Source organism: Convolutriloba macropyga, chromosome 1 (assembly GCF_964194025.1).
Source record: "Convolutriloba macropyga chromosome 1, txConMacr16.3, whole genome shotgun sequence".
NCBI lineage: Eukaryota > Metazoa > Xenacoelomorpha > Acoela > Convolutidae > Convolutriloba > Convolutriloba macropyga.
The window spans coordinates 41,467,509-41,489,613 of record NC_134468.1 but is presented as its reverse complement, the minus strand read 5'-3'; the positions used below and the strand labels follow the sequence as shown (position 1 = coordinate 41,489,613).

At 38.0% G+C, this 22,105-nt stretch overlaps 1 long non-coding RNA gene across 3 annotated transcripts; it reads right to left on the bottom strand.

Moving 5' to 3' along the window:
• Positions 1-222: 222 nt before the first annotated feature.
• On the bottom strand, positions 223-21,094 carry LOC142349063 (uncharacterized). 3 transcript variants are annotated; one of them, XR_012760798.1, is made up of 3 exons: positions 20,960-21,094; positions 779-1,164; positions 223-533 (listed from the first exon to the last, which is right to left on the bottom strand). It is a non-coding gene; the product is annotated as an uncharacterized LOC142349063 (long non-coding RNA). The 3 variants fall into 3 exon arrangements; XR_012760799.1 differs by having other exon boundaries at positions 829-1,164; XR_012760797.1 differs by having other exon boundaries at positions 847-1,164.
• Between the last annotated feature and the right edge of the window lie 1,011 nt (positions 21,095-22,105).

Here is a 22,105-nt window from a genome sequence, read left to right as displayed (position 1 = left end):
TTTGTTCGGTTGTGATAGTTTCATATCAAGTCCCATGGGCCGCTAAAGCATGGCCATGGCCCGCGAGGCATGGCCAAACTCTAAAAAAGCGCAGATCGTTAATAGTCAAGTAGGGGTTTATTTTCTAACTAAAATTAAGCGTTTTTTCGTGGGTTTTTTCCGCAACCGGTTAAAAATATATATCACGCCTCGTGGGTACTGTTGTTGAAAAGATCCCTTAATTGAGACGGAATCAGTGAAGGCCTCACAGGATTCAACTGAAGCATGAAATAAGCAAACAGCCACAGAAAGGTACAAATTAGCCCATAAGTGAAGTACTCTTGCGATTTTCTACTCGGTTCACTTTCGATCAATTTGAAGGGCAGCTTCCAATCTTTAAACTGCCTTCTTACCTTTATGGAAATAATCCGTAGCCTTCTCGGTAAATATCGCTGCATTATTGAGCGCAAGAGGTTAACCACATCAAATCAGTACGATCAAAATGAAAGCATTTTCTAATCAAAGAGTACAAAAACTGTGATATGTGGCAAACGCTGATAGATAATTCGGATCTCTTACGTTTGTGCCCCCCCCCCCCAGCTTTGTGGGTGCACCCCCCCATCCCCATCCCCCCCCAGCTTTGTGGGTGCACCCCCCCCCCCCCCCATCCCCATCCCCCCACCCCCCCCCCCCCCAGACGCTCGTGCCATATATTTACATCAATTACTATGTAATGGCTCTTTACGTGCTCTGTAACTGGGGGGTGCATAACGTACGGGGGGGGGGGGGGGGCACAAACGGAAAAGATCGGATAATTCAGATATTCTGAATTGAATTTGAGTTTGTAACTCTAGATGAATCGAATACTAAGTTGGTATCTGCTCCGTTTGAAAGTTTGATTGTCAATTAGTTCGGCTTGAGATGTCAAAAGTCATTCAAAACGAAACGTTAAGATGTAGCAAAACCGAAAGTCAAGCAAATAAAAGGTAATAACTACAAAGACTAATGAATGTTCGAAACACTTGAAAGGCTTGTTCAGGTTGCCTCAAATGACGAGTTGGATTCGGTTTTCTACACTGCAAATCCGACAAAAGTATCGCAGTTAATTTTAAATTGTAATAAACAGCCCCAAAATGCAATAATCGATGTTGAGATATGAAACAGATCATTAAAACGAACGTATATCTTTGTTTCCATTTCATTCATTCATCAGTCACTCGCGTAAATATGAAAATAGGTGTACAGCTTAAATCTTAGTTCCACAGTGCATGTTGATGCTTGCTGTGCTGCACATTCTACTGCAATGAGCAGGGTACAGGACTTAAGCGCCTTCCTCATTAAGTGAGCGAGGGAATTAAGGTAACAGCAACATATTAGAAACGCCTAAAACACCTAAATCCCTATTACAGGCTTCACACTGTTTCACAAACTGAAAGCTTCAAGGACTCCGGGTAAAAATATGTTGCGACGAGACCAACAAAAAAAAACAAAATGAAAAGGAAACCCGAAGTGACCTCTAAGTCTATCAGTACTGGCCCCAAGATCGGCCACAAGATAACGGACGGATCAAAAATTTCTAGGCCTTTTTCCGGTACCCAAGATTATAATGCCTGAATTATTTGAAAGATTTCCAATGGAACTGGCTTTAATTCGATATTCGTTCATAAATTGGAGCTTCAATCTCGAAGGCATTTCAGCTGTTATATTGTGTGGAAAATTGTTATCTACATAGCTATGATAACAATAATGAAAACACGCTGGGTTTTGAGTTAACAATTCGTTACAGGCCAAAATTTTCATTATTTCTCCCCTGTACAAAAAAAGCTTTATGACCTTCTGGGGCAGACAGAAAAAAAACCAAGATAAATTAAATTTGCAAGTTTAAAACTTCTGCCAATTTAATTTATCTTGGTATTTTTTATGTCTGGCCGTTTTATGAACTCAATGACCAAAATAATGAAAATTTTGGCCTGTAACTAACTGTTGAATCTAAACCCAGCGTGTTTTTATTATTGTCTTCATAGCTATGTAGACAACAATTATACCCACAATTGTGCCCAAACTTGTTCAGAACATCCGACACGCGTTTTTCCAAAGCAAGTCCCTGATTTTACTTAGAACTTGCGTTCACTAAACTAAGTTTCGTTTTACCTACATTATTCTACAAACTAATACAAAACCATATTGAACAAAATCATCAAGCGGAACCACTTATTTTTAGACCCTGCTAAAAATGGGTGTCTATCAAACAATACCCTCACGGAATTGCTTCAAGAAGAGAACTCGAGACACATCTATTTCCTTTTTTCTGCGCTAGCCCACTTTGACCAAACATAGAAAAATTACCAGTTTTGTTGAAAGGCACTGCATAAAATTGATTTTTCTAATTAATGAGGTAGGAAAACCAGTTTGAAAGTGTATCTCAAACAAAAAAACCAAATCTGGATTTTCTTCTTTCTCTCTTAATTGACGTCCTACCACAACAAATGCAACAATTTCCCTGAAACTGCAACAATTATCAGCTATATTATTGAAATTACTAGTGAGCAATGTACTATCACTATGAGAAGTAAAAAATCATCTGAAAAAATACAATATCTAAGCAAACATGAGAAAAAGCGTTATGAAATCATAGCGCACTGTAGTAATGTGCGCAGCAAAACGAAATTGGTTGAGCTGAGATTTTAATTTCAAACTTTTTTTTTTGAGAGGGCGCCGTATTATGGTACCAAGCTTTGTGTTTTTCAACCAACCGCTTGAGTCTTAATATTTTTAATACGTTTTTCACTAAGGTCGTCAATTTTGCAAAACATTTTTACAGAGTCAGAATTTACTTCTAAAAGTAGGACTACAGAAAAAATCTACAGTCTGGCTTTTTTTCCTGGCAATTTTTGAGCTAACAGAATTAATTTTTTTCTTTAAAAAACGAATAATTGTTTCAGAAAGACCGTATAACAGACTAAAATAAGCCTTTTGGGAACAAATCTAAGCAATCCTACGGTTTGAAGCAACGAAAAAGTTCAAAAGATGGGGGCGTCATTTTGACTCTAGACGTAGGTGAAAACATTTCAGTATATCTGTAATATTACTTCAATTATATCACAGATTACTTTCTCTGATATTACTTCAGTAGTTCGTAGCGGGAGATATCGATGAGCGACGGTTGATTCAGCAAAAGTCTTGATGGCATCCATTTCCTAGCACTCATATAAATTAGCTATTTGGGGTGAAAAGGCTTTAAAAAGAGTGAAACTATTAAACAGAACCAAAGTATAGAAACATGAGTGCTTGTTGACACGTTTAAAAAATGATTTTACTTTTGCAGTTCATAGTTGCATTTTCGGCAGCGGGTTGTTTTCTATCGAACAATACTCTCACGGAACTACTTCAAGAAGAAAACTCACGACATATCTGTTTCCTTTTTTTGTCTGCGCTAGCCCACAGGGACCAAACATTGAAAATTCACTAATCTGATTGTACGGCACCGCATAAAATTGATTTTTTCTAATTAAAGTTAACCAAACCAGTCAGAAAGTGTATCTTAGACAAAAAAAATCCAGATTTTCTTCTTCCTCTCTTAACTGACGTCTTACAACTCTTAAATGAGCTCACTGAAAATGCTATAACTATCAGCTATGTTTTTGAAATTACAAGTGAGGAATATAATATCACTATGGCAGTTCGGAGAAAATCATCTCAAAAATACAAAATCTACGTGAGCCTGAGAAAAAGCGTTATGAACTCATAGCGCACTGTATTAATGTGCACAAGAAAAAGAAATCGACTGAGTTGACATTTTGATTTAAAATATTTTTTGAAAGGGAGCCGTACTATGGTACTATGTTTTGTATTTTTATCAAACCGCTTGGGTTTTAATGATTTGTTAATACGTTTTCCACAAAGGTCGTCATATTGGCAAAACATTTTTTAGAGTCAGAAAGTATTTCTAAAAGGAGGGCCCAGAATAAATCTGCGGTTGGATTTTTTTTCTGGCATTTGGGGTGCTCTCAGAATTAATTTTTTTCTACAGAAAACAAATAATAGTTTCAGAAAAACCGTTTAACAGTCTAAATTAATTTTTTCGGAAACAGATCTATGCGATCTTACGACTCGAAGTAAAATTCAAAAATGGGGGCGTGATTTTGACTTGAGAAGTAATATATATTTTTTCAATGATATCACATATCACAGTAGTTCTTCTCACAAGAGATATCCCATATCACATATCACAAGAGATATCGATGAACCACGGGTATTCAACGAAAGTCAAGATGGCTTTAATTTCCTAGCACTCAAATAAATTTGCTATATGCCCCGAAAGTGCTTTAAGAAGAATGAACTATTAAAAAAAACCAAAATTTAGAAAGATGAGTGCTAGTTCACAAGGGGCAAGGGCACAAGAGGAGCGTTATGAGCATTAGAGTAATCAGTTGACTGAAGTCTTTTGTCATCGTCTTTGAAATCGGCTCTGAAACTTTAGCTTGAAATTTAGTCAATATCATCTGTATTTCATTTCGGGGAAAAAGAAATAACTCACCTTGCCTCAAACGGAGCGAAAAAAACTACCGAGAAAAAGCACGTGCGAGACCGGATAACGCGTGAGCGTACGTACCGTCCTTTACGACTCCTGTTTCTCCATCTCGTCCTGGCGTTGTCTCCAAGGCTCTTCCCAGTGGCCAAATGCCTCTTGGTGTTTGGTCTTTCAACGCCCAAACTATGTTGTCCACTTTGAGCGGTTGATCGTTGCTGTTTGGCCATTTTACCGTCTGCTAGGGGTCGGCAGATACTCTTTCACCAAGCGTCGCCGTACGTTGTTCATCGGCTTCTTCCATGTCTTCAAGCTTGCTGGTTGCTGGTCTCCAAGTTGTCCTGGTTGCAAGCTATTGAGTGGACGCTGGATAGGAATGTGGATTCGAATCAAGAGGTCCTCGTTGTCAGGTTGCTCAGCGACGTTAGTCATCGGTCTGGAGTTAAGAATTGATTCTGTTTCCACAATGATTGTGAAGCAAGTGTCAAAGGACAGTCTTCTCGATCAAGTACTAACGAGAAATTTTGTCCTGGGCGTGCAGAGTGATTGAACGATTTTCAAAATCCAGTAGTGCTAAGTAATCCATTCTCATCCAACAATGGACTGAGGCATCGTACTTTGCATTCAGAATCAAGTTGGACTCCACGTTTTAAGGAATTAATGGCTGAATGGAAAAAATTGTCCTGAGATAAATTCAGGGGATAAATTCCTGATAATTGCATGTCTTCAGTTATGCGATTGTTCGTTCGCATTTCTTTTGCGCGATAAATTAGGTCGAACACTGTTGCAATTGTCAGATGAAGTCTGTTCCATGTTGAGAATTTGATCAAATCGACTACAAGTTTAAGCGTCTTGGGACTTCTCGTAACTGCAGCACATGTTGCTAGTGGTTTGTTTATCTCATTCTACGCGGATTTGTTCTTGCAAAGAAATTGGGATTGTTCTAAAAGTCTGTGCTGCGTTTCATTTGTCTCAAGACTAAGAGTTTAGTGATCGACGGAATCGAAATAAAGTGAATTGTGATGCCATTGCTAGGGTGAAGAAGTTTTATGAATTTCTTGCAATTTGTTTGAAGCGAAAACGTTTCGCTTCTTATTTGAGGATATCCAGTCCAAAAACACTTGACGGTCGGACAAGAGAAAAACTAGGTTCATTGTCAGTCTCCTTTCTCTTTGGATCAGTTGTAGATGCCGCAGTCCCAAATCGGCGGCTTCTAGTTCCATTTCTGGCACGTTTATTTGTTTAATGGGAGCAACTTTGCATTTTCCCATAAGAAAAAGAGCCTTGTTGCTGACTGTTTTGGCTATTAGTTGAACGGAGTTAAGCAACGGCTGCCATAGCTGCCATTGAGGCGTCCACAAAATTGTGAAGTTGGCTAGGTTTCTTCTCAAATTATGAACAGTTGCTGGTATTCGAATACCTGTCAGGGTAAAGTAGCTGATTGGAACTCTCTGGAGGGCATTGTGTAGCTCCGGTGGTATCAATTATTCCCCTTTTTCACAAAACTGCTGCAGAACCAAACCGATCCTAATTGCCAGAGGAGACAACAGGCCGAGGGGATCAAATATTGAAGATACCAAACTGAATAATTTTCTTTGCGTGTACACTTCTGCATCTCTGGGAAATTGTTGTAGGGGAAACATGTTAAAATCGTCAGTTGTTACGTTGCATTTTTGACCAATGACTCTCTTGATCTCTATTTTTGTCTTTGTTATCGTTTGATATCTCAGCGAGAACCTCTGGTGTGTTTGAAACATAATTTGTAAAGATGAAGCCGCCTTTTTCATGCAATCTTTTGTGTGTGAAAAGGATTTTCTGGCTTCCGCTATTGTTGGCAGAGGCTGGATGTAGGCATCCATGTAAAAGTGCTGCCTAATGGCATTCAAGGCTGCTAGAAACAGAATTTTGTTGATGTCCGCACATTTATGAGGCAAATAAATTGCGGAAAATGGTAAACATTTAGCACCGAAGATTAGGCTAGTAAACTGGAATTGTCGGATGTTGTTGTCCATCATCCAAGGAAAACGAAGAGCAGGCAGGTCTTCTTGGCTGTGGGCAATTTGCAAAAACAACCCTTCGATGTCTGAAAGGACAGCAACCGGGTGTTCTCTGAATCTCAACAAAACTCCAACCAATTTGATCAGCAAATTGGGACCAGTTAGAAGATTCGAATTCAGGGATGCATCACGAGACTTTGATGCTGCGTTGGCAACGCACTCTTCTCACCTTTTGGGGTCTGTTTGGATTAGTGACTGGATGATGAGGTAATTACAATATTGAATCTGGAGAGGTGGTGCTTGCATTTCGACTGGCTTTACAAAATTTTTATTCAAATCTGTTTGGAGTGTCTAATTGTACGTCTGATTGATAGTGGGACCTTTATATGGTCACTTCAGTAGATTTTTAGTTGACTGACTGCTGAGAAGTAATTGTTCTGGAGTTTCTTCACAGATTTCCTAAAAAGGCCAATTTGATATCTTTCACCGTTGTGACAGATTGAGTTTTCCAATGTTTGCACTGCTAAATTGTCTAGTGAGCTGTTTTCGTTTTGCTCGGGTAATGTAGTACCTTCAGCTTATATTTTCCAGAATCTTTGAACCAATTCGTCCAATTGATCTTCTTCAATGTCTTTCCGGCAGACATGGAAAACGAATGATTGTCGCTGGGGCTTGTTTGCGTTCATTGTTTTATGAGAAAGCTCGTACTCTTCAGAGAGAGTCCAACAAAGCTTAGTTTTGACGACCAAAGGACGCTTTTTGCTACCTTGGATCAAATCGACTGGGTACGCGAAGGCAAATGGATGGATTGACACCAAGGAGGGCGCCTATTGCACCGTCGGCTATCTCAGGGAAATAAATCTGGCTAAGCTCTTTGAAGGTGTCGCATAATTGATTGAGTTCGAGAACGTTAGCGGGTAAAACATTGAGACAGCGCGTTCTATAGTCTCATGCAAGGCTGAATTGTTGGCTGATTTTGTCAAAAGGCGTTACTGTCACTGTTTCACTTATTTTTGACAGTGGCATTTCATGTTCAGTAGTGAGTTACAGGATCGTTGTTTAAGCTTGTGCTTCACAGTGAAGCTCAAGAAAGCTAGTAACCTTAACCAGCTGGAAGGTGAACTGGCTTCCGGGATAGATCAAGCCGTAGGTATCAAACACTTTACATCCGTTTACAAATGAAACTGGTAGTATTTGCAGTTGTTCAAACCATTCAGGAGGAAATTCTTTTCGGTTGATACTGAAGTTTTGGATCGGTTTCAAAGCATTCAAATGGGCACGTTGAATATTTTATTGGTATGATTGTTGTTTACCGGAAAATGATTTACCGTATCTTGTTTGCTGGCTCCTTTTACTGTTGACAGTTTCGGTACTTTTGTATTGATTTTGTTGTTGAAAGGATGGCTGTGCTTGGTGGCTTGTTAGATTTTTTGTCGGCTCATTGTGATTGCTTGTTGAGTAAGTAGAGGTGGGCCGCTTAGTTTGTTTCAACGGATCATGCAAAGTTGTGTGATGAAATCCTTTACATGTTTAGCTTCACTTTGTGGATGAACATGACTGCTTAAAATGTGTTTTATTTAAACAGTTCGAGCAAAGAATTTTCCTGCTTACAATTTCAACTCTTTGGTCTGGCGAACATTTCTGATATGCAGGGCATGTATCGAGTATGTGACTTCTTCTGCATTTCTCGCAAGTCTTGCTTGATTGATTAGCATCTTTACGCGGAGGAAATAGCGGTTGACCATGCTGGTTTGCAGGGCGATCTGATTATAATGAGGTTTATTTCCAATTGTTTGGTGAATTTTAAGAAAATTGATTCGTCGCACTACTGTTCCCATTTTAAGAGTTGTTGTTAATTCTGCTAATGTTACTATTGTTTTGCCTGTAAGTGTTTAAAATATTAAAAGTCTTACAATCATTTTCTCTGTTGACTTTGTTCTACACTTGGGACTGTACTTCAAGCCACTTTTGGTATTCAGAGAGTGTTGTTTGGTTGCCAATGATGTGATTGTATACTACGTCCATTTTATCAGAGTGTAATGTGGAATTTTGTCTTTTGCCATTTTCATCAATGTTAGGCTTAAACTTGCACTAACTGTTTGATAAAGGAAGCAAAAGATACAAAATTATGTTTGTTGTACTCATTGTTCAGGCTTCCAATTGACTGATGAACGTGTTCGCACCTATGCTAGGGTCCCCAAAGTGATCCATAAACTCTTTCAACGAAATCGGGTACTAAGCAGCGTCACATGAATAAGCTTGAATTTTCTCTTTGGCTTTTCCTACGACCGAGTTTTGCAGGTATGTTATACGGTGTGTACCTGTAAGACTGATATTTTTGTGGACAAAGTTGAAAAAATTGTTTTTCCACTGATAGTATTTCAGTGGGGTTCCATTGAAATTTGGAATTGTTATAGGTGGAAGTTTAATGGAACTTTTATTTGTGGTTTGTAAACTGAAACTGAGTTCAAACGTATTTCTCTCCGTTTGTATCTCAGTTCGTGGCTAAAACTGGTGGCTTTCAGGACAAGCCCAATTTGGAAACTGATTCGAGTAACCGGAAACGCTTGGTTGGCTAACTTGTTGAGCAATGGAAGGAAAAATGGCGGTTTGCTAGTTTGTAAATCGATTTTCCGGGGAAGGTGGAAAATGAAGTGGCTGTGCTGGTGAACGTCTAACGAGGGTGGTAACAGTGTTGTTCAGTGTTGTATTGGATGGGGAAAAATTTCTTTTGTTTGGTTCTTGTGTTTGAATTCAAGTGTTGAATTGTACTGCAATTGGGTTTTGTGGGTTACGATATTGTTGAGAAGTGCACTAACCTAGGAAATGCCATTTTCGAGACCAATTTCTCGCTATTCTGGTTTTGATTTGCTGGGAAAGCTGTAAAAGCCGTTTTGAAACGTTTCGAGCAGTGAAAGTTGTATATTGTCAAATTGCACAGAAATGTGACTACAGTTCCGAAGATGTGGATTGGGGACGTTGATTTTTGTCGTTGCACTTATTCCTTTTTCTGAATGACATTGAGTTTAAAACATTTGCCCATTTAATCTGAGTGCATTTGAAGTTTAGTTTGTTTTGTTTTGTTTTTGTTGGCTGAGCTGTTATGTTGAAGTGTGTTTTGAAAATCAAGTGCAAGACATTGCACAGTTTGACATTCCGTTTTTCTATTTAATGGATTAAAGAAAAATTCTTTCGCTCTAAATCTGTTGCTTGTTGTTTGATTCAATGGAGCATTGGGTGTTGTGATCAGCATTGAATTAGATAACAGGGGTAATTCCCCTATTGATGAGTAAATAACTTCCTGTTGCTTATCATTAGATTCAACGGGAAATAAGGACGCAGTTTGTTTGAAAGGAATGCTGTTGTTTTGAAACAAACTGCTTGAAAATGTTCTCGGGTTCTCTGAGAACAATGTTGTCGTCTGGGGATTTTTGGTTAATAAAAACAAATCTGTCCTGAAAGTTTGCTCTGGATATTTAAGTTGACGCAGGTCTTGATGTATGTGTTGAACTGTCGTAAAAATTTTTGCTGAGTCTTGAGGTAATTCTCTAGTATCCTGAGACTTGTCGGTTGCTCTTATTGAATATTGAGAGGAGATTGTTTTTAATTTCTTGCGGAAGAAAAAACGATTGTTTCGCCGGTCTTGGGGGCAACGGAGGGGAGCCATTGCTGACAGGGGGTCTTTACTGTCCTGTCATTTTCTACTGGTTTTTGGGAAACCGGTGCCAATCAGTTGTCTTCGCGAACTGAGTTGTCTTCTTGATGACTGTGAGCTGATGTAATTGCTTACTCGTGTTGTTGATTGGCTCAATTGATGATCATCTTCGAGACAGTTGACCTCTAGTTCCAACTTCTAACGAAGAGAGATCAAATTTGAGTGATGTTTCATGACCGAGTTTAACCGACTGGAGTTTACTTTTTCCATCATGATATTGTCGAGGTTTGTTTTCAGCACTTCAACGCTCTCCTTGATTTTGTTGATCAACAAAGAAAGAGTGCGGAAACTTTTTCTTTGGTCAACGGATGTCTGTAAGAGATCAAGCTGATTTTTCATGTCGAGCTCATTCATTTTGGACTTGTTCAGCGCGTATAGTAACGTCTGGCTGCTTTTTGTCATCTTGATGAACAGGTTGTATTCAACTCGTAAGTGTTCAGTTTTATGTATAGTAAAGGTTAAAAACGGCTTGAAATCAACGGAATGACAACTTTGTTTGGAACATTAAAAACCTCTTATATAGGCTGATCAGTCTAGCTCTTTTCGTTCAAAAATAACAACCCAATTTTCCGCTTAAACAAGTGTCCTAAATGTGTTTTTCGTGGAGCTAAACTTAGCTACAATTTTGTTTAAAAAAGGAAAAGCTTAGCGTTCGCACACGTGTACCGTTGATTTTTTGAACAGGATAAAATAATTGCTTTCAATTTTTTTCACATATTTGACTTTGTAATGGTTATTCGGGAAGATTTAGCTCTCCTTTGACCACAATCAAGGTAACAGAAAAATTTTTCTCAAGTGTTTCCGTTTTTTTTTTGGGTTAAGTCTTAAGAACAAAAAACCTAAAATCCAAACAAACTAAATCTAAATTGATACTTCTGCAAATTGAGTTCATTTTTTTTAATTTAAAATGCGGTGCGACCAGGCAACGTGAGCTACAGACAAGCAGAAAAAACTGGTTGCTTAAATGCCTGATCTACTTTGAAGCTCTTTTCCGAAAATTACTGTTTTGTGATTTTTATGAAGTTAAGGGCGACTAATATCCGTGAACTGCTTCCTTCTTATTGTTTCAGGTTAAATCGGCCGCCTAAGAATTGCTCGTCTTTACTTTTGTGACTACTGCGACTCAAAGGAAACACACTCCTATTCAATTGCTGACTACTGAGACCAAAGGGGAAAAGGACTTTTTCAGCAAATTCTGAGACCGCGGACAAAAAGGAAGAGACGTTTGAGTTTTCCAACTCAAAGGGATTTTTTGCGTTCTCTTGTTAGTGAGCTAAAAAAAAGAGTAAAATAAGTGTAAATTTCTGATTTTTTTAAGAAACATACTTCACCATTAACCACGCTCGCGGCTAGTAGTACAAAACTAATATCAACGAAAACAGACACCCTTTTGTACGGAATTTTTTTGAAGAACCGTTCCAGGAACTCTTCTGTCCGTTATTCACGGTTTTGCAGAATAGTTAAAATAATCTCTGATTTTGTTTTGTAATGAACTGATGAGGCTTTTTTTGATAGGTTTTTTGAAACTCGATTGATTTTTTTTAAAAGACTTTTTGATTTTTCAGAGAAATTTCAGAGAAGAAATTTCGCCAATTTTCTGTTGCTTCTTTGCAGTATTGCAAAGGGAATGAAATAAATTATGAGCTTGTTTCAAACAAACTGACAGGACTCTTCAAAAGCTTCTTTGTTATCTACTGAAAATGAAAACGTCTAATAAAAGCTTTCTTAATAAAGCTTTTTTAAACTTTTTAGGTCAAAGAACCAAATTTACAAATCCCAATTTACCTCTTTACAGATTTTTGAAATCGATCAACTTTTTTGAAGCTTGTTTTCTTACAAAATGAGATGTTTGATTCAATAGTCTTTTTTGGTATCTATTGAAAGTTTCAAACAAAACGTTAGAGAAACTTTTTTGAATTTTTTGATTCAAAGAAAAAGAAGCGCTTTTGCGAAATTGAGTTGCGTAAAATGCAAAGTCGATAAACCGACTTGAAGATTGTTTTTTAACGAACCCAGGGGGCGAAATCAATAGGTTTTAGTGGATCTATTAAATGTTTCAGACAAAAGGTTAGAAAACGTTTTTCGAACTTTTTGAATCAAAGAAGCAATTTTGCCAAATTGAGTTGCCTCTTTACTAAAATATAAAGCCGATAATTTGACCTTGAAGCTTGTTTTCTAATGAAACCTGCAAGCCTAATCAATAAGTTTTAGTGGATCTATTAAACGTTTTAGGCAACAAGGCTAGTAAAATCTTCTGTCGAATTTTTTATGGTCAAAGAAGCAACTTTGCCAAATTGAGTTGCCTCTTTATTAAAAGGCAAAGTCGATTAACCAACGTTGAAGCCGGTTTCATAACAGAATCAGGGGGCCAAATTATTGGCTTTAATGTTTTAACCAAAAACCTAGGAAAACGTTTTTTTGAATTTTGTGAAGTGCAAATTCGATGAAAAGATTTCCGAGTTTGTTTTCTAACAAACGCAGGGGGTCCCAATCAATGATTTCTTTTGGAATTATTCAAAAATTTTCAACAAAACGTTAGATAACTCTTTTTTGATTTTTGACGCTCAAAAAAGCGCTTTGACGACTTTTTCGTTTTTTGAGCGAAAATTTTACATGAGGAGTTCTACCAAAATATAGTTGATTTTAGGTCAAACTGAAGTGTTCTATTCAACCAGTAATTTTACTTTCCTTTAGTGTTTCTGCGATGAAATCGGAAATTTTTCCGATGCAAAAACGCTATATCGTTTTTTCGTGCAATTTGTGTTTTTTTTTCGTTAATTGCTTGGATGTAGTTTCTCACGGCTATTTCATTCAGAAACCATCAACAAAAGCTCGTTGGGAGACAATTTTTGGGTGTTTGAGCTTTATGGATACGTCTAATCAAGTTTTCTTGGATACGTCTAACCGGGTAAGGGACTTCTGAGGCTGAGGTGACGTCTGGAACCTCGGGCGATTATCTCTTGGTGACGCCTGTAACCTAAATGGCAGGCCTTCTTGGTCGGGTGACGTCTGAAAACCCTTAAAAAAAGAACTCTTCGTATTTAGGTGCCTCGTCTGCAATAAAAATTCTTCCTCTGGCGTGACGTCTTTATCTTGGGTTTAGTCCTGGGGTGTGCTCATGCCCCCTGTTATATCTTTTATTACTGAATAGTTTAGGATTCGCGGTGCGAATGCTTTGTCTTAAGAATTGAATAGCAAGTGCTGGCCAAATACACAACTACTTGTGTATCGTGAATTATGTTTATTGGAAACGCGACGCGGATCCACTGCTAAGATTAACTTAGGGTTATGGAGAGTGTTTGCAGAGTAACTTGAATTCAGATTGATTAACTGAGATTATGATTACTAGTAATAAACCGATATGAACAAAATATGAAATAATTTAGTAGACTATCGGGAATATTAATATAGGTGAATAAATAGAAGTCATAACTTTTAGTTTATAAAACACATGATATAATTATAGATATAGAGGGTAAATAATTTAGTACACATAAAGGTTTCGATATATATTTAGGTATCCATATGTATCACATTTCCCTCGTGACAAAAAAAATTTTAATGTATTTACAATTTTTTAGTATCAACACAAAGCATGAAATTGAATGAGACGAACATAACTTAACTCAAAATGTAGAGGTACTACTTTTGTTAAATAATTGTGTAAATGTAAAGCGAATACGCGTCATAATTTAAGAATGTGAAGTGAATACATTGTACTGAATAATTTAAATGCACAAACAGAAATAAATGGATTCGCAGGGCGAATACTGAAAGAAATTAAAGGCTGACAAATGAGGATGAACTGTAATGAATTAAAAGTAAAATTAACATTATATTTGGATCAGCAGAGCGGGAACAAGACTAAATAAATGAATGTAGTTTAAAACAGTTTTGCTAAGTTTTTGGATTTAAATTTCATTTTCAGCATCCCAAACCGACATTTCTCGTTCTTGCTCATATTCAAAATATCGAACTCTGGGGTCCGGTGGTGAAACTTGTCCCAATTGTAAGTCGGGTCGGGGAGGTGACGGGATTCTAGATTGTTCCGCCGTTTGGATGAGGGTTACTACCGAATCTGACTGCTTTGTTCGTTTCTTCTCTTTTTTATTCTTGCGCTTCTTTGGTTGAGCAGAACTTGTTGAAGCTAGAGAACTTGTAGGAGAAATGTCAGCATCTGTGAAGCCGTAGAATTGGGGTCGATTGCGCTTGCGGCCTTTTGTTTGGTTGTCCTGTGTCTGTGCGGGGGGTACTTGTGATGTAGGTGTAGTGGGGCCGGTACAATTGAAATGAGAGGCTGGTTTTGAGTTGAGACGTCTTCTTGGATGTCAGCTGTGGGGACATTAAGGCGTCTTTTGAATTGTGGTTTATTCGGCTTGCGGACCGTTAGTGCACGCGATACGTTCGAATTCACAGAGGATACTACTGATGTAGTATCACGTTGGCGATGTCTGATTTTGATTTCGCCCCTCTTCTGTTTCTTAAGATCGTTACTATGCTTCGCGATCTTAAACTCTGTGGTTTTTTCGTAAGGGGCAGGGCGTCGCTGGGCATATACCCACAAGTTGGTGGATCTCTCTGCTTTAGTCCCAAATTTTGCGAGATCACTATCTCGGACTTTCACTGGAGTTCTGCCAGGCTCATTGATTATCGTCGTTTTTGGGGACGACTTGGTGACGAAGGATCCAGGTTTTAGCACTTCGTACAGACCCGCCAGTTGTCTTTTTGCTCATTTCTTTTGTGGTAATTTTCGAGCCAGTTTGACGTTAAGGGACTGTTCTGTCCTGGGGATAGGGTCTGTGATCTGCGGATGAGTTATAAAGCGGGACTCTTTAATGTCAGACTCCCGATAGCGTTGTCCTGCGTCTAAAGAGGCCTGGCAAATCTTCTGCTCTATCTCAATGTCACTTCTGTTGGCACTGATCCATCAATTTTCGTCTAGCAAATCCTCCGCAGAAACTGTCTCAGCATCTAAATAGTGATTAACAATTTTTTCATAAGTTAGATTTTGACTTGATGGAAGTGTGCTAATATTCCGTAAAGGAGTATTTGCAGGGCGGCCGAAATGAGCTTCAAAAGGTGTTATCTTTGTTGTTTTCTGCTTAGTTAATCGTAGATCAGAGACTATTTGTTTTATTGCTTTAGCTGTGGAAAATGTATCTTTATTTTCGGCTTTCATGCAGGCTAAACGTCTTTTAATTGTTTGGATCATTCGCTCCACCAATCCAATAGCTCTATGATCACCGACCGGAGCGTCGAGAATGTCGATATTATTTTCGTTACAATAGTTTGTAACTTGTTTACCTACAAGACAAGTTGCTTGGTCTAAGCGTATCGTTCGCGGGATCCCATGAGTATATGCATAATCACGAAGAAATTTTACTACGTTTACCCCATTAGCATTTTCGAATATTCTAACAGTTGGATATTTTGAATAACAGTCAATACATGTTAAGAAGTAAATGTTTTTGTCTTTATCATTAATTATCGGACCCCCAAAATCAATCTGTATTTCTTCGTTTGGTTCTTGACAAGCTTTGTGTGGGTGCCATTTAGATTTTGGTATAATAGGTTTCAGATTCTTACCAATATCCGTACACGGGACGCAATCGGATGTTTTTGCTAAAATTTCCCTATGCATGTAGGGCCACCATGCATATTGGGAGAGAGATATCATCCCCCAACTACCCGGGTGCGTCATGTGGATGGATTCGAGCACCGCCTCCTTAATAGAATTCGGAATGGCCACGCGTTGGTCAACACACAGACACCCAGATTTCACATGTAGATCCTTCCAGAAGGAGTGGATGTATGTGCTCACTTCTTTACAGCGGGCCTCGTCATCCTGCATTACACAATCGCGGATCTCTTTCAACACCGCGTCTTTGCTTGTGAGTACCGCCAGGAAGGATTTAGTGAAGAGCTGGTTGAGGTTGTTTTCGAATACCTCTTCCCGAGAGAGCTCAATGTCATATCCCTCGGGTGATGATGATGCTTGGGTGTTGCTGGGTCCGGCTCTGGTAGATCAGATGGGGGTGGATTGGGTGCGAAATGTCACTCTTGGGGTGTGTGGTGAAGTTGATGGGTTGTTTTGTGGTGCCTCTTTTGCTGACATGTTGATATGAAGTACTTGTTGTGTGGAGCTAGCTATCAAATGGCAATTAAAATTTTGCGACTGGATTCGCGATGCGGGTGTGGTATCAGATTGAAGCAATTGATTTGCACGGCAATTAAAGTTAGAAATGAATTCAGAATTGTAATTGTTTACTTGTGCTCGAGGAATGAATGAATTAATTGAGGCATTTGAATTATGCGCGCTAATTTTAGCAGGTTTGCAAGAGTGGACTCGCGTCGGGTGTACTTGTTGCTTATAAATACTAGTTATGTGCCGCTTTTGGAAAGGAATTTTATTTGCGTTACTAAATAAAGATGTAATCGCGTCGCGGATACGGGAAATTGTTGCTACCATAAATTCCTCATCATATCGATTGACACTTTTAGCGTTCTGATTTGGTTGTCGCGAAATATAATCAACTAAGCCCATTCGGGTAACAGGAATATGTTCAATGTTAAAATCAAATGGTAACAAACGGTCAATCCATCGTGTTAATCTACTGTTGTAAGATTTATTAGAGCGGTGTGATTTTAAGTTTGAGAGAAGTGCTTTGTGATCTGTTAAAACTGTGAAAGTTTTCCCAAATAGATAATATTTCAAATATTCAATGGCCCAAACCACCCCAAGTAATTCGAGTTCATTTACACTATAACGTTCTTCATTGCTATTAAGAAAACGAGATGCAAAAGCTATTGTTTTCCAACCTTCGCAATCTAATTGTTCGAGTGCAGCGCCTAAACCTTGGCGGGATGCATCACATTTGATGCGCGTTTCCAGTGTTGGATTAAAATGAGTATTTTCCGTAGCGTTTGCAATAACAGTTTTGATATGTTCAAAATGTAATTGATGATTCTCATCCCAAATAAATTTTTCGTTTTTCTTTAGTAAAGGTCGAAGAGGGTGGCATATTTTGGCAAGATTAGGTATAAATTTGCTTAGATGATGAACACTACCCAAAAATGACCGTAATTGTTTCAATGTTTTTGGGGCTTTAATTTCCGCAATTGCCGCTGTTTTAGATTCGATAGGTTTAACACCACTTTGTGAAAATGTAAAACCAAGCCAATTTATTTGATGTTTTGCGAAGTGGCATTTGCTTAAATTAATTCTAAGGTTATCTGCTTCAAGTTTTTGGAGACATTTGTATACGTATTTGAGGTGCGATTCCTGGGTGCCTTTGCTAACTACGATTATGTCATCCAGAAAACAGTATGTGTTAGTCAGCCCAACCAATGTATAATCCATTGCCTTTTGAAACTCGGCCGGCATATCTGTAAGGCCATAAAATCCCGTTTCAAAACGATACGTACCCGTTGCTTCGCCGCAAATGATATTAAAATTACAATGACGTGCCGTATCGGGATGCAGCTTTAATTGGCTAAAGGCGTATTTTAGATCGATTGTTGAAAAATAGACATTATCTCCCAGATTTGAGTTATTAATTTGTTGTGAAATTGAATCGATGAGACTATCTATGTTTGGCATTTGATACTTGTTTTTGTGGATCGCTTTGTTTAATATTTTCGAATCAAGAGCTAATTTTACAGATTTGTCCTTTTTGACCGTAATTACAATAGGAGAAATGAAGTTTTTATCCGACCATTCTTGTAATTTTTCAATGTGTCCTTGTTCAGAAAGTTTCTTTAGTTCAGCGGATACTTTGTCTAACAAATTTATAGGAACACGGCGGCCTTTTTGATGTGATGGGGTATAATGTTTGTGGAATTTTGAACGAACTGTATGTACTTTAGACTTACCAATTCTGGAGATTAAGTCGGGGTAATCAATAGCAATCTGTTTTTTGATTGGGCAATATTCTTGATCTACCTGATTGATTGTTACTTGATTACTTGATTGATGTATTGAAATTCCAAGAGCTGGAAACAAATCTCTACCCAATAGAGAACGATGTCCGTCCGCCACTACTTGAATTTCGATTGGATTCGCGTACCAATTGCTGCTTTGAATGGAAGTTTGGAGGATGCCCACCGTATGAATAGGTTCATTTGAAAAGGTTTTCAATTGTTTAGGATTCGCTTCGCGTATCCACTTTGATTTTGGATCATGGGAAATGATTGAGTTCGCCAAGGATTCATTGATTATTGTACATACGCTGCCCGAATCCACCAAAACCTTTGTTGGTGTATTGCCGAGAGTTACAGGAAGATTGGTTGCGTCCACCGAAGTTGCGGAATCTGTTGAAGATATGACTGCTACACAGTTATCTTCATCTGAAGAATAGTATGACTCCAAATCGGGATCAAAATTGGCCGAAATTTGATTGACATCTTCATTTTGATCGTTTTTTTCTACGTTATTGACCCGCGGTCTAGGTTTTGGGTACGAATTGGGATCTTTAGGTTTGCGACAAACCTTTGCGAAGTGGTTCTCAATACCACAGTTATTGCATCTTTTTCCCCGAGCGGGACATTTATTACGGTGGTCGGAGGTCCAATTAGATCCACAGAAATGACAGGTTGTAGGCTTTTTCCGTGCGGTTGTATTCATATTGGAGAAAGGGGTAGCATTCGCGATACGTGTCCGTTGTACTTGGTTAACCGTTGACTGTGACTCAGTTTTGCTTGCGTTCATTTTTAGTTGGTTGAGTGTACCCATCTCAATATTAATTGCTATTGCCAATGCTTTTTCCGGGTCTACTGTTTCTTTAAGAAGTTCCTTCTGAATGTCTTCAATTTGCATATTCGCGATAAAGACATCCCGGATGATAGTGTCCCCTTTATCTCCTAGATCACAGTTTTCCGAAAGTTCTTTGAGATGTCCATAGAACTTCTCAATAGGTTCTCCCTTTTGTTGTTTTCGTGTGAGGAAGAGGTATCTATCGAAGGTTATATTATGGATCCGAATGAAGGTTGTATTTAGAACGTCCCAAAGATCCGTCGTTGAGATTGTTTCGAGGTTAATGGTTGAATTTTTTGAGTTGAATACACGACGCCCTTCCATGCCTAAGCTCAAATACATCAGAGAGGATGCTTTTCGATCACATAACTTCCATGGTTTGTCACCACAAAGTACGCCGACTGTCATGACACGTTGACATTGGTTTTTCCACGCTGTTTTTGCCTGCTCATTGCGGGTACGTCGATCTCGTTCTGATTGTGCCGTCGGGTTGTCCACTGCATCCTCATATGCTGGTTCAGGAGGTAAGAGAACATGTTCTGGAGGGTCTACCAAGAGAAGGTCCACTTCAATTCCCTCTCTAGCGAGGATTGCGAGTTTCAATTGTATTCTCCAAAACTCCCAGCGAATTGGGGGTTCTAGTGTCGCCTTTTCCCAAAAGGGTTGAATTCCAAGTGGGGATTTGCCGCTGTCCTTTGTCGCTGACTGCGCCATGTTATATCTTTTATTACTGAATAGTTTAGGATTCGCGGTGCGAATGCTTTGTCTTAAGAATTGAATAGCAAGTGCTGGCCAAATACAAAATTACTTGTGTATCGTGAATTATGTTTATTGGAAACGCGACGCGGATCCACTGCTAAGATTAACTTAGGGTTATGAAGAGCGTTTGCAGAGTAACTTGAATTCAGATTGATTAACTGAGATTATGATTACTAGTAATAAACCGATATGAACAAAACATGAAATAATTTAGTAGACTATCGGGAATATTAATATAGGTGAATAAATAGAAGTCATAACTTTTAGTTTATAAAACACATGATATAATTATAGATATAGAGGGTAAATAATTTAGTACACATAAAGGTTGCGATATATATTTAGGTATCCATATGTATCACACCCCCTCTTGGTTTAAAAAAAAATTAATTTAAATTTATAAGGTTTTATGTCCTTTTTATCAAGGCGGATGGTCGCCAAATTTATGTTTTAAAACATATCTCTAGTCAAATCATTTGATAAAAGAGCACGTCTAAGTTTCAAGTTACTGGACAAAAGAGTCAAAGTTGTTGCAATTTTGTTAGTTTATTTGAATCATCATTTTGCTGGAGGTTGCAATAACGTTGGCAACAACATGTTTGAAAAACATTTTTTTTTCGGCAGCCGGTTCTTTTCTATCAAACAATACTATCACGGAAATACTTCAAGAATAAAACTCAAGAAACATCTGTTTCCTTTTTTCTGCGCTAGCCCACATTGACCAAACATAGAAAAATTACTAATATTGTTGTACAGCACCGCATAAAACTAATTTTTATTAATTAAATGTTAACCAAACCAGTCAGAAAGTGTATCTTAGACAAAAAAATTCCGGACTTTCTTCTTCCTCTCTTAATTGACGTCGTACCACTCTTAAATGAATTCCCTAAAAATGCAACAATTAGCAGCTATATTTTTAAAAATTACTAGTGAGGAATATAATATCATTATGGCAGAAAAATACAATATCTTAGAAAACCCGAAAAAAAGTGTTATCAACTCATAGCGCGCTGTAGTAATGTGCACAGCAAAAAGAATTTGAAAGAATTTTCTAAAAGTAGGACCACAGAAAAAATCTACAGTCTGGCTTTTCCTTGCTTTCGGCGGCGGGGAGGGGGGTGGGTTCTAACTTTCTGCATCTTTCCACTTAAAATGTGGGTTTTTTCGTAACTTTTTCTCCTTGGGTGATAATTTCTGTTGAAAGATGAAAGATGATGGCTGTGATATACTTCTATATGGGATAAATTGATAATTAAAGGTAGATCGAACATTAGAGACCTAATCGTAATGTTCTTTCACGTCATAACCCAATGGAAAGAAAAGTTTAAAGATCACTAACACGTACGCAAGAAAGTAAAAAAGTCAAAAACTTATAATAAGTATTTACCAAATTCTATTCGTTAACTAAAATTACCATTAAAATTTGTCAAGGGATAAAAGTTAAAATCAGAAACTGTCACCAGATTGTGAAGATCTGTTAAGTTTTCACGCTTTTCTGCAAATGTTGACTCAATGTGTAAAATAGTTTGATAAATTAAACTGACTTAGGTTTCTCATTACTCAGCAACCATTGATATCAAATGACATGCAAACATAACCAATTCGCTTATCGATTTGTTCACTTAATAAGATATTAGAGTTTTATCGATTGCAATTTGTGTCAGGGACAAACTTTGGCTAGTTAAATTGCGCCGTAAAACGGCATACAGCAATAACATCTAACAAACGTACTGGTAGATATACATGCAAATAATCTTTAAGATCATGTCAGGTTCTCGGATAGCTTGCAAGAGAAACCACTGGTATTACAAAAGTCTTAACAGAGAAAACGCTCATCTTGCGATCTTGCGAAATTTAGAGATTTTGCACGAGCCTGGAAAGATGCTGCAAATTATGTCCATAACAAGTTGTCTAAGACAACTTGGAATTTGCCCTGAGATTAAAAGTGGACTGCTAAAACCAAAACTTGGAAAACATTTTCATGTACGATAGCTAATGCAACGCTGACACTTCGATCGTTCGATTGGTTGCAGTTAGCAGGATGATAAACTGTTATTGTTCCGACCCATTTTATTGGGAGAGGAATTGAACAATCAACTGAATTTTTTGTTCAGTCAAAGTTAGCCGATTGATATATTCATCGCACAGAGTTGTGAGTGGTATCATCATTAAAAAGCCAGTCCATCGTAAAATTTATAGAAAAAAAGATTATTTGAATTTGGTTGAAGTTTTGTGAACATCCGAGTGGTTAAGTTATTTTTGTTCACATTTTTTTCCAAACATGTAAATTAATAATATAACCGAAAAGTTAAAGTTTACATGCCTTCAGAATAATCACGAATATTAATTGAAATAATCAAAATTATACATCAAAC